This window comes from Miscanthus floridulus, chromosome 7 (genome assembly GCF_019320115.1).
Source record: "Miscanthus floridulus cultivar M001 chromosome 7, ASM1932011v1, whole genome shotgun sequence".
Classification (NCBI taxonomy): Eukaryota; Viridiplantae; Streptophyta; class Magnoliopsida; order Poales; family Poaceae; genus Miscanthus; species Miscanthus floridulus.
The window spans coordinates 97,389,239-97,402,770 of record NC_089586.1 but is presented as its reverse complement, the minus strand read 5'-3'; the positions used below and the strand labels follow the sequence as shown (position 1 = coordinate 97,402,770).

The window sequence follows — 13,532 nt, the reverse complement described above, 5'->3', positions numbered from 1 at the left end:
TGGCTTCGCCACAAAGTTCAGCACAACTCCAATCTCGATCGTAAACCTGCTCTGGTCTACACTGCGGCCTCACAAAACGAAAATGCTACAGTAGCCCCAAATTCTAACTTTCTAAAACTAAACACGCGCTTATTTGGTACAATGCACATGGTAACATGGAGGCACGAATCATTAGCAGTCAGTCCTCGTCAGTACCTGTGCTAGTAAAAAATGACAGAACACATCGACAGTCAACGGAGACAGAGGGATACCGACCGTCTACTGAACACGGGGAAAGGCATCAAAGGGCCTATTTGAAATCAAAGACCCTGTTTGATCCAACTAGCTAGGTTAGCTGAAGGTCTTGTTTGAACCGACCAGCTAATAATTACGAACTGTCCGTCCCAGAATAAATTAAGTTCTAAAGTTATCTAAAATTAACTTTTTAAAATTTTAACCAAATTAATAGAAAAGAACATCAAGACTTTTGATATCAAATTATTATCATTAGATGTACCATAGACTATATTTTCATAATATTCTCATTTGGTGGCACAAGTGTTTGTACTTTTTTTATATAAATTCGGTCAAACATAAAATAAAAAATTAACTTAAAAGACAACTCTAGAGATTGATTTATTCAGGGCAGAAGGAGTAAGATTTAGTAGACGGATCAAAACAGATCAAGCTAATAGATTAGCTTGGCATCTAGCTAAAACTGTCTCATTATCTATATGCAAACGTAGCTAACGGTCGTTGGCCAGTTGATCGAAATACTCTCCCACCAACTAAACTAACAATTAGTTACTCCCTCCATTTTAAAATAAATATATTTCTAAAAATCTTTCTTTTCTCAGAGAATATCTCCTGAATTTGACAATTATCATTTGCATTTAGCTGGTGGTATTCATACATCTCAGAACCAATAGTAGTTATATTTTTATTAGCTAATTTGAGGCCTTATTTTGATCTCCAAAGGAAAACGAGAATGAGATCCAAACACTTAGATTCTAAAATAAGATTATAGAATTTAACTATCTATCCAAACCTTATTATTTTGAGATTTTCACTATGCAAAGACAATAATCAATATGAGAATGACATCAAAATACCTCTTTTTTTTATATATATAGAATCCAAATTCTACATCACTATTTAGAATTTCCATGAGAATGGAATTCAAACTGAGCCTTAGTTGTGAGCTATTAGAGCAACTTCAAGAGTCTCTATATCATCATTACACAGTGATAGGAATAGAGATTATGATAAAAAATCCCTCTCCAACAATTTATTCAATTAGATCTTCAAATATTCTTATCCTCTGTTCTTGTTTTCTTGTTCACCAAAGATAGAGAATGGAGCTGACTCTCTAAAGCGCAGAACAAGAAATAGAGAAATTGTTGGAGGGCAGTGAGATATGAGAGCAGTTTTTTTTTTTAAAAAAAAACTCTCTTAAGTGAGAATTTATAGATTGAGAGTGCGTTCGGCTGGCTGGCTGCGTTCGGCTGGGCTGGCCGGCGCACGCACAAAATCACTGTTTAGCCAGAGCGATTCCAAGCTCAGTAATATCAGAATGCAGCTTGCGATGGCGAGGGAGGTTATCTTATGCCTTGATGGTGAGCAAGAGAGAAGGCCATTAGACTCCTGGGAGTTCAACTTACACTGTGCCGTGCTTGGCCTAGCTTCGTTGTCCCGCACCATTGCACGACAACGCTCCAGAATCCTCTTTCTAGCTGAAGGAGACGCAAATACAAAAGTTTACCACCTTCAAGCATGTCATCGCAACAGGCACAACCATATCGACTCAATTATTTCAGATGGGTCACAGCTTATATATGATCGTGAGATGGAAGATGCTCTGTACAACCATTATAATACCTTTCTGGGCGTTAATTTTGAACGGACCAGAAGGATTGCCTTCGAGGCTATTGGGCTGCCGTCCGTGGACTTGGACGCCCTGGAGGTTCTTTTCACTGAAGATGAGGTTTGGCCCACCATCAGAGAGCTGCCAAATGACAAAGCGCCGGGGCCGGATGGATTTACGGCCGCGTTCTATAAGTCGACTTGGGACATTATCAAAACCGACATTATGCACGCCATCAACGCGTTATGGTCACTCGACTTCAGAAGCTTCCATCACTTAAATGGCGCGTATATGGTCCTATTAAAGAAGCGGCCCAACCCGTCTGGAATCGGAGACTACCGGCCCATTAGCCTCATACACAGTTTCAGCAAGATCATCACTAAGTGCTTGGCACGTCGGGTAGCTGTGGTGGCAGATCACCTTGTCCTACAAAATCAAAGTGCCTTTATCAAGGGGAGAAGCATTCATGATAACTTCAGGAACGTCCAACTCACATGCAAGGCTATGCACGTCAAGAAAGCAGCTTGTGTCATGCTGAAAGTCGACATTGCAAAGGCTTTCGATACAGTTGCATGGTCCTTCCTCCTTGAGATCCTACAGCACATGGGATTTGGCCAAAGATGGAGAAATTGGATATCAACCATTCTGTCTATGGCCAGTACCAGAATACTGCTCAATGGTCATCCAGGCAGACGTATTTGCCATGCCAGGGGACTCCGCCAAGGGGACCCATTGTCGCCACTGCTGTTCGTATTTGTCATGGAGGTCCTCAACCGCCTACTGGTCTGGGTGGAGACGCAGGGCCACTTGTCGCCCATCAGTGGTATTGCCGCTTCTCGCGTAAGTCTCTACGCTGATGACCTCTTGCTATTCATCAAGCCCACAGAGAATTACCTAAGGGTGGTCATGGCTACGCTCAACATCTTCGGCCTTGCCTCGGGACTGTTCTCCAACCTACAGAAAAGTGTCGCCACGCCTATTCATTGCTCTGATCAGGAAATACTACGCATTCAGGACATCCTGGCCTGCGCCATTCAGGACTTCCCTTGCCGCTACTTGGGTATTCTGCTCTCGGTTCGTAAGCTGAAGCGCGCGGACGAACAACCACTGCTTGATAAGGTCGCAGCAAGGATTCCGGGTTGGAAAGGAAATTTGCTAAATACTGTTGGACGCTCTGCTCTTGTCCAGGCAATGCTATCAGCAATTCCGATCCATGCCTCCATCGCACTCTGTCTCTCGCCTTGGGCAATTGGATGTATCGACAAGCTTCGACGAGCTTTTATCTGGGCAGGCTCTGACTCGGTGGCTGGCGGTCGCTGCAAGGTGGCCTGGACAATTGTCTGTCGTCCCAAGGAGCTGGGCGGCCTGGGCATTGCGGATCTGACCAGGGCCGGTGTCACTTTGCGGACGCGGTGGCTTTGGAAGGAATGCGTCGCAGGGATAGCTACAAACACCAAGGACACAGCTGCGCTTGCTCTGTTCCAGGCAGCAATGGTTTTCACCGTGGGCGACGGGAGATCGATCCTTTTCTGGAAGGACCGCTGGCTGCAGGGCTCTTGTGTTCAGGACATTGCACCGACCGTTTTTGCTGCGGTTACGTCGCGAAAGAGAAGGGCGACAGTAGCTGAGGCTATCATTGATGATGCATGGGTACAGCACAGTACAGCGCCGATAACAGTACAGCTACTAATTGAGTTTGGTAAGCTCTGCGACCTCATTGAGGGGGTACAACTCACGCCAAACCCAGACACTATCACTTGGAAGTTCTCTGAGGATCAGGCTTACTCGGCGGCCTCGGCGTACGGCGCCATGTTCCTCGGTTGCTCCACTCCGCTGGGCGCAAGACAGATCTGGAAGACCGGTGCGCCGCCGCGAGTGCGCTTCTTCTTCTGGCTGGTCATGCATGACAGGTGTTGGACGGCCGAGCATCGATTTCGGCACGGCCTACAACATTCCAGTACTTGTGTTCTGTGTGATCAAGAAGTGGAAACGATGGGCCACATTCTTCTTGGATGCTCCTTCAGCCGTGTGGTTTGGCACATTTGGCTGTGCAAGCTGCACCTGCAAGACTCCATTGTACCCAGCCAGGAACCGGCCTTGCATTGGTGGTTAAAAAACAGGAAGCTCATCCCAAAGCAGCAGCGTCGTGGCTTTGACTCATTCTTCTTCCTCATCGGCTGGGCGCTTTGGAAGGAGCGTAATGCAAAAACCTTCAACAGCTCGATAACCACGGCTCAGCAGCTCGCGTTATTGGTGCAGGACGAGGTGGAAGCCTAGTGCACGGCCGGGTTCAGGCGCCTCCGCTCACTCGTGGCCACGATGTGAGGCTTCCCGGCTGCTTCGTGTGTTTTAGTCGCAAATTAGTTGCTATGTAATCGCTTTATGGTGCTCGTTGTTCGTTGGAGTTCGGTAACCTTGGATTACCGTTTCCAAGTTGTTGTTTGAAACTCCTTTCTTCTTAATGAAAAACGTGCTTCGGCGTGGTCGGAAAAAAAAGTATTTTTCTCTCGTACCATTCAGTCGGAACAGTATTTTGGCTTATTTTTCAGTCCTGCCGAACAGCCTCTGAGTAAAAAAAAAAAAAAAAAAAACTGTTGGAGAATTAGGCGGTAACGGATCCATACGACCATACAGCCTAACTCCTGTGACTGTCAAATCTAAAAAAAAAGGACAGTGCACCATGTCTGCTAGCCTATAAATCCTGTAGCCCACACAGCGTTGGGAAACCAAATAACCGATCCACGAACACGCATCCCATAGTTCAGGCCAACAAACGCCGGCATGGGCGCCGAATCCACGCAGGCGCAGCGCGCCATCGTGTTCGTGCCATTCCCGGCGCAGGGCCACATCACACCGATGCTCCACCTGGCGCGCGCCCTCGCGGACCGCGGCGGCGTCGCGGCACTGTAGCGGTGCCTGACTTCGTCCACCGCCGCATGGGACAGACCGAGACCGGCGATGCCCGCAGCGCCGAGTTGGCCCTCGTGCCCATCCCGAGCGGCGTCCCGGACGACGGCGGAGACGACGAACCCCCGGGCTTCGCCACCATCGTGCACGCCATGGAGCACCACATGCCGGCCCACCTGGAGCGAATGCTCATGAAAGCAGGCGTGTCCTGCTCCTGCCTCGTCGTGGACATCCTGGCGTCGTGGTCCGTCCCCGTGGCCCCGCGGTGCGGCGTGCCCGCCGTGGGGTTCTGGCCGGTGATGTTCGCGAGCTACCGCATCGTGGCGGCCATTCCGGAGCTCATCAGCAAGGGCTTCATCTCCGGATCCGGTATGCCAGCCACCATGCCTGCCTAGCTATGTACTGCAAGTTCCAATGTCCCAAGCATTTCGTTGCGTCCATCTCTACTGATTTACGGCAAAGATATGCCTATAGATATTTGTATGAAAAGCGTGCGTGCTGAAAGATTTACAATCACTGACATGAAGGTGAGCCACTGCCACCATCATCGACGAACGGAGACGACGAAGATCAAGTTAACAGACATCAAAAGATTGGAGACCCGATACTACCCTCGAGGTTACAACTGAGTACCAAAGATCTGACATGGCTCGTCGGTGGCGCGGCATCCCAGCAATCCAGGTTCGCATTCTGGAAGCGAACCGTGGACCGCGCGAAGCGCCTCCCCACCATCCTCGTCAACTCCTTCCCCGGCGAAGGCGCCAGCAGCAGCGACTCCGACCGGTACGACCTGCCGCCGTGGCAGCGCATCCTCCACATCGGGCCACTCTTCAACAGCAACAGCAACGACAGCAACATGCTGGAGGCTCGTGCCGAGAACGCCGGCTCGTCATGCGGCTTCCCGTACGAGAATTCGAAGAGCACGGCAGCAGCGGCCTGCACCATGTCAGGCGGACTCCACCTGCATGGATTGGTTGGACCGGCAGAGTCCCGGGTCGGTGGTCTACGTTTCGTTCGGGAGCTGGATCGCGCCGATCGGCCCGGAAAAGATAGCCGAGTTCGCGCTCAGTTTGCAGGCCGCCGGCCGGCCGTTCCTCTGGGTTCTGAAGAACCACACGTCGTGGCGAGCCGGCCTCCCCGACGGGTTCGTGGAGACCGTCGTCGCCGGCCGCGGCACCGGCAAGATGACTCCCGTGGGCGCCGCAGGAGGAGGTTCTCAGTCACCACGCTGTGGGGTGCTACATCACGCACTGCGGCTGGAACTCGACGCTGCAAGCCGTGAGGCATCGAGTCCGCATGATTTGCTACCTCCGGCGACCAGTTCATCAACTGTGCCTACATCGTCAAGATATGGGAGGCTGGGATCGCGATGGCCAGCACCGACCGGAATGCTGTGAAGGACTGTGTTGAGAGGGTCATGGAGGGCGAGGAGGGTAGGCGTTTGCAAGAGAAAGTGAATGGGATGTGTAAGATTTCTTAGGACTCAATCGAGTCTAAGTTCACCAGATCGGGTATGAAGAATAGGAATACATGTTCAAGATTTACAGAGAGCGAGGCAGAGAGAAGGGGAGTGAGAGGTTGTAGACCATCGAAGGCCGTAGTGGTCGAAGCACCGGTCAGGATCTCGTTCGCGGACGCCATCTGCGCGCCGACAGCGACGTTCGGTGGAGAGAGAGGAGTCGGTGCAGTGGCGTCCTTGGCGGCGTGTGCGTCGGGGTGGCGTTGCCGGCGTCGGTGGTGCTTCCCGTCGCTGGCAGCGCCCCTTCTCAAGATCGGGTTAGGGTTAGGATGCTGGTGGGGTGACTGGCGACGCGGTGAACCTCGTACTGCGAGCCCCGGCCCCCACCTTTTCTTTATAGCGCTGTGCGACGGGGGCCCATCAACCATGTAGGGTTGGGCGTCCCCGATCAGGGCGCGAGAACAAGGCCCAAAAGGCCGTTGGGCCTAACTGGTGGGAGATCAAACCTAACATTCTCCCCCTTAATCTCTTATCTATTCTTCGTTCCTTAATTTCATACTCAAAATTTTCAATTCATATTTTTCTTGCTTCTATCCTATTTCATCATAGATTAGTGCATAGAACTGTCCCATCGTCACAGCAATTAGTGCTGTTAGACTAACAGCCACAATACACTTCTCCGTTTTGAAATGTAAACTTTCTTTGGGCCCTTTGTATGTTCGAAAATCATAGGCTTTCCCTTATACCCATGCCGGCTACGTGTTCTCTGAACACGTTGGGTGGTAAGCCCTTTGTGAGCAGATCCGCGAGCATTTTCTCTGTACTTATATGCTCAAGATTTATTATATGATTCCGAACTTTATCTTTCACAACATAGTATTTTATGTCAATGTATTTGGCAACACCACTTGACCTATTGTTGTGAGCATACTGTACCGCTGGATTGTTATCACAATACAATCTCAGTGGTTCATTTATATTATCAATCACTTTCAATCCGGGTATGAATTTCTTCAGCTAATTCACCTGCCCCGTTGCCTCATAGCATGCTACAAACTCGGCATACATTGTCGAGGATGTAGTTACGGTTTGTTTGGAGCTTTTCCACGATATAGCCCCTCCTGCGAGAGTAAATACATATCCTGACGTGGATTTTCTTTCATCTCCCGCATAATCAGAATCTGAATACCCCTCTATCTGTAGGGTATCAGATCTTCTATACGTAAGCATGAGGCCTTTCGTACCCTGCAAATAATGCAGGACTTTCTTCACTAATTTCCAATGTTCAATTCCTGGATTCTTTTGATATCTGCCAAGTAACCCGGTAATAAAAGCTAAGTCAGAGCGTGTACACACTTGAGCATATTGTAAACTTCCAACAGCTAAAGCATACGGTACCGCTTTCATTCGGTCAATTTCATATTGGTTCTTGGGACATTGATGTTCCCCAAATCTATCGTCCTTGACTATAGGAGCAGGTGAAGGACTGCACACATGCATACTAAATTTCTTTAGGACCTTTTCTATGTATGCCTTTTGCGATAATCCTAGAACCCCCTTTCTTCTGTCTCGGTGAATCTCTATTCCCAAAATGAATGAGGCCTCACCGAGATCTTTCATATCAAAGTTTGAGGACAAGAATTTCTTCGTTTCCATTAGTAGATTGATATCACTACTAGCAAGTAAGATATCATCCACATACAAAATTAGGAATATGTACTTTCCATTCTTGAACTTTGCGTAAACGCAATTGTCCTTAACATTTTTCTTAAACCCAAAACCTTTTATCGTTCTATCATTCTTCAAATACCACTGTCTTGAAGCTTGCTTCAATCCGTAGATTGATTTCTTTAGGCAGCATCCCATATTTTCCTTTCCTTTTACGACAAAACCTTTCGGTTGTGCCATATAAACATTTTCTTCCAAATCCCCGTTTAGGAAAGCCGTCTTTACATCTATTTGATGTAACTCCAAATCATAGTGGGCTACAAGTGCCATTATAATTCTAAAGGAGTCTTTACATGAGACTGGAGAAAACATCTCATTGTAATCAATCCCTTCTCTTTGCGTGAAGCCTTTCGCCACAAGTCGCGCTTTAAATCTTTCTATATTCCCTTGGGAGTCATATTTCGTTTTGTAGACCCATTTACAGCCTACTGTTTTGGCTCCTTTAGGAATATTTTCTAAGTCCCAAACTTTATTGGTACTCATTGATTTCAATTCATCTTCCATGGCCTTAAGCCACTTTGATGAGTGGTCGCTTCTCATGGCTTCTTCAAATGAGGTGGGATCATCCCCCATCTGAAATTCTTTTATTTCATAAACTTCATAGTCATCAGTAATAGCTGATCTTCTTATTCTTTGAGACCTTCTAGGTGCCTCTGGCACTTGTTCCACATTGGGCTGTTGTTGTTCTTCCTCATGTGCAACATTTGGTTCTATAGGTTCCTCAAGGATAGGTTCCTCAAGGACTGGTTCCTCATGTTCATTCATTGTCGCCACGGGAGAACTTGCAATAGGTGTTGGCACTACAGTGTCCTGCACTGTTGGTGCAACAACAGCAGGTAGCGTGAAGAATGGTTCTTCAACCATCGGAGTGGGTACATGTACCCACTTTTCCTGTAGGCTGATTTCTTGTGCTACCATGCTCCCCTGATCATGTTATCCTCCAAGAACACATCGTGTCTTGTTTCTACAATCTTCGTATATCTGTCAGGACAATAGAAGCGATATCCTTTCGATCTTTCTGGATAGCTAATAAAATGGCAGCTGACTGTCTTGGAGTCTAACTTTCCTATGTTTGGGTTAAATACTTTTGCCTCAGCCAGACAGCCCCACACACGCAAATGGTTAAGTGAGGGTTCCCTTCCTGTCCATAATTCATACGGTGTTGGCACCGATTTACTTGGTACTCGATTAAGTATGTGAATGGCGGTTTTCAGTGCCTCCATCCATAAACTAATCGGTAATGTGGAGTAACTCATCATGCTTCTTACCATATCCATTAAGGTACGGTTACATCTTTCAGCCACTCCATTCTGTTGAGGCTCCCCCGGTGTGGAGTACTGAGCAACTATGCCATTTTCCTGTAGGAACCTTGCAAATGGTCTAGGAATTTGGCCATATGGGGTATGTCGCCCATAGTACTCTCCACCTCGGTCTGATCGTACTATCTTGATTTTCTTATTGTGCTGATTTTCAACTTCAGCTTTAAATATTTTGAATTTATCCAATGCTTCCGATCTTTCTTTAATTGGATAAATATTGCCATAACAAGAGTAGTCGTCTGTGAATGTTATAAACGAGTCATAACCATCCACACTTTTCACAGGAAAAGGACCACATATGTCTGTGTGGATTATTTCTAAAATTTCTATGCTTCGTTTGGCATCTTTCTTAATTTTCTTGACATACTTTCCTTTAATACAATCAACACATTGTTCTAAATCTGAAAATTCTAAGTGCGGGAGAATTGATTCCTTAACCAATCGTTCTATTCTCCCCCTCGAAATATGGCCCAAGCGACAATGCCATAATTTCGAAGAGACATAATCAATTCTCTTCCGCTTCTTAGTTATATTCGTAGATGGGGAATCATTCACATTCTCATCGCATACATTGTTCGCATTCTCAGCAAGAGATAATAAATAAAGCTTGTCTTGTCGGAAGGCAAGACCAACACATTTATTATCAACCAGTATCTTACACTTGCCATCACCAAAATGGCAATCAATTCCATCATCATCAAGTTTCGAAACGCTTATCAAATTTCTACGCAAAGAGGGAACATAAAGTACTTCTTTAAGTCTAAGTACAAAACCATTATTCAATTCTAAAGAAAAAACTCTAATGGCTTCAACATTGGCTTGCACTCCATTTGCAACTTTAATCGTTCTTTCTCCTCTTTGCAAGGTTCTCGTCCCACTTAACCCCTGTAAGGAATTTGCAACATGAGTAGTTGCACCTGAATCAACCCACCAAGTGGATGTATCATAACATAAATATAGGGATTCATCTATAAATGTAATAAATTCATCACCTTTCTTTAGCAGAGATTTTAGGAAGTCTGTACAATCCCTCTTGTAGTGTCCCTTCTTGAAGCAGTGCTTGCACTGATCTTTTTCAGCTCCACTATACTGCTGATTCTTAGAATCCTAGGGTTTCTTTCCCTGTGAATTGGAGGAAGAGGCCTTATCCCACTTAAGTTTCCCTTGTGGTTTAGAATTCTTGCCATTAAAGTTCTTTCTTTTGTTATCCTTCACAAAATGAGCGGATTCACCTTGTGAGGACTTAATCCTCTCCTCTTCTTGAGCACACATTGAGATGAGTCTTTCTATGCCCCATCTTTTAGGCTACATATTATAATTCACAATGAAGGTGTCATATTCTTTTGGCAAAGAAGCAAAAATCAAATGAATCAGGAAATCCTCCTTCAAATTCATTTTCTTTAGCTTAGATGCCATAGTGTTCATCTTCAAAATGTGCTCTCTTATGCTACCACCAGTGAATTTCTCATTCACAAGCTTCTTAATCAGTGAACTTGCTGTGGCCTTAGTAGACCCAGTAAACTGACTCTTGATTTTCTCAAGATATTCTTTAGCAGTATCACATTCAGGGATTGAGCCCCTTATCTGTTCTTCTATGGTGGCCTTGGCCACCAACAGGCACTTGCGGTTCGAAAGAGTCCATTGCCTATGTTCAAGGTCATATTTCATTCTTATTTCAGCATGATCACGCTTTCGAGCAGTGAAATCAGCGTCAGATTCATTTTCACCTCTCACCGGGTCCTCTGGCTCAGTAGGACATGGTGAGGTGATGGCAAAATTGACCTTTCCCAACGCAAGTTTCAATTCATACTTCTCCCGCCACACACGGTGATTGGTCCCATTGAGTGTCGGGATGTTGGCAATGTTCACAATGCATTTGCCTCCTGAAATCACACCAGAGTAAGTAAGAAACATTTATACATAAAATTTCATGCTTTAACTCAATGTTGGTCAAATTAAAACTTATAATTCATCCATGCAAACATTTTACATCACCATTGGGCAGAAGTAAAATTAATGCACAATTTCTCATGGATCAAAATTATAATATTGTTATTAACAACATTGGTCAGAAAATAACAACATCATAATCTCATCAAAATTATCAGAAATTCATCACTTCTCTTAAAATTAAATTATCCCGTTGGTTCAAATTTAATCAAAAGAGAATGAAAATTATCATGCACAACGGAAACATTAATAATCTTTCATATTATTATTTTTCCAGAAGCACTAAAAACTTTACAGTTTTCTGGCAAAATATCGTTGGATAAAATTTGCACAGAAGAATTGTATCAAAATCATTCAAATTCATCAAAAAAATATGCATTAAAATTGCTCCTGGAAAAATAATAACAAAAAAAATTTCCTTCATTTCAGCCCAGCGCGGCCCAAGACGGCAAAAGTCGGCTTGGCCCAGTCCTCCGCGCGCGCAGGCCGCACCCAGGCCGCAACCTGGGCCTGGGCCGGCAAAGTCGCTCGGCAGCGCGCGCCCACCTAGGCCTCGAGTTAGCCCATCCAATCTCAACCGTCCGTCTTGATCCGACAGCCAAGCGTTCGTTTCGCGCGGTCAAAACCACTGCCACGGCTGGTGCCCTGGAAAACCCTAGCTCATTCGCCCTTGCCCTTCCTCTCTCTTCACTCTCTCTTCTCAGCCGCAGTAGCGAGGTGAGCGCAATCGAGAGCGAACCGAAAGCGGAGGAGCGGGCAATCCATGGCGCCGTCGCCGGCCCCCTCACCGGCGTGCGTGCTCCCCAACGGGTGAGCACGCCGCCGTCGAGCGGCCTGGCCACGACGCCCCTTGGCCAAGCCCAGCGAGCAGCACCCTGAATCGGCTCTTCTTCTCCTGCGTCGGCGAAGGTGAGTCCGCCCCCTTTTTACCTTCTTCCCCGTCCTTTCTCTCTTCTGGGATTAACCCGTGGTGGGGATGGGGAAAAATTAGGGTTAGGGTTCGATTTTGCCGATTCAGTTTTCTGTACTTTCGATTTCTTTTCTTTTTCGTTCATCTGAATGGGAAACTAGGGTTAGGGTTAGGGTTCCGACCCTTCTTTTCTTTCTTCTTCCCCTTCTTCCCTCTTTCGGATTTGGGTCTAGGGTTTTCTCTTATCCGAAAGGATTTAGATCTAGGGTTCTTCTTTCTATTTTCTTTTTCCCGATCCGGTTTCTTCTCTAACCTAGCTCCGGTACCATTGTTAGATTTCTTAGGACTCAATCGAGTCAAGTTCACTAGATCGGGTATGAAGAATAGGAATACATGTTCAAGATTTACAGAGAGGCAGAGAGAAGGGGAGTGAGAGGTTGCAGACCATCGAAGGCCGTAGTGGTCGAAGCACCGGTCAGGATCTCGTTCGCGGATGCCATCTGCGCGCCGACAGCGACGTTCGGTGGAGAGAGAGGAGTCGGTGAAAGGGTCGAGATGGCGACTAGAGGGGGGGGGGGGGTGAATAGTCTTTTCTAAAATTAATCGCGTCGGCTAACCGAAACAAGTGCGGAATTAAGACGATCGGTCTAGCAAGACTACACCCCTCTATCTATGTTCTCTAGCACCTTTCAAAAATACTAATCAAATAACAAAGGTGCCGGGCTAGCTAGAGCTCACCTAACCAATTCTAGGAGCAAGGTCACACAAACCTATGCCACTAGTACTTCAAGCAACAAGGGAGCTCCTACACATGCTAGTAAGCAAAAGCACCAAGCCAACTAAGCTCACTAGCAATGCTCAATAATAAGGCAACCAATGCCAAATTAGAGAGCGCAAACACTTAGCTACACAAACTAAGTAATGTGACTAACAAGGTTACACAAACCAAATTAGCCACACAAGAGAGCTACTTCTATGCTACACAAGCAAGAAGGTAATTAGCAAGCTACACAAGCTATCTAATTACAAGAGCAACTATACAAGCTTAATATGTATAAAAGTAATTGCAAGCTTGTGTAATAGGGATGCAAACCAACGGGAAGAACAAGGTTGACATGATGATTTTTCTCCCGAGGTTCACGTGTTTGCCAACACGCTAGTCCCCGTTGTGTCGACCACTCACTTGGTGGTTCGGTGGCTAATTAGCATCACCCGCTAAGCCCGCACGTCGGGCGCCGCAATAACCTACCCCTTGAGTGAGGGTAGCTCAATGACACGCTTTACTAAAGTTCTTTTCTTTCTACCAAATGATTTTCATTCATATCTAGAACTTAAATTTCATCTTCAACTTGAGTTTGATCTTGATCTTCCAATTTGAGTACCAAATATGTGCAAAATACACTCCACAATCAAAAT

At 46.3% G+C, this 13,532-nt stretch overlaps 1 pseudogene; it reads left to right on the top strand.

Moving 5' to 3' along the window:
- The first annotated feature begins 4,624 nt into the window (after positions 1-4,624).
- On the top strand, positions 4,625-6,230 carry LOC136465919 (UDP-glycosyltransferase 82A1-like; annotated as a pseudogene).
- The last annotated feature ends 7,302 nt before the right edge of the window (positions 6,231-13,532 follow it).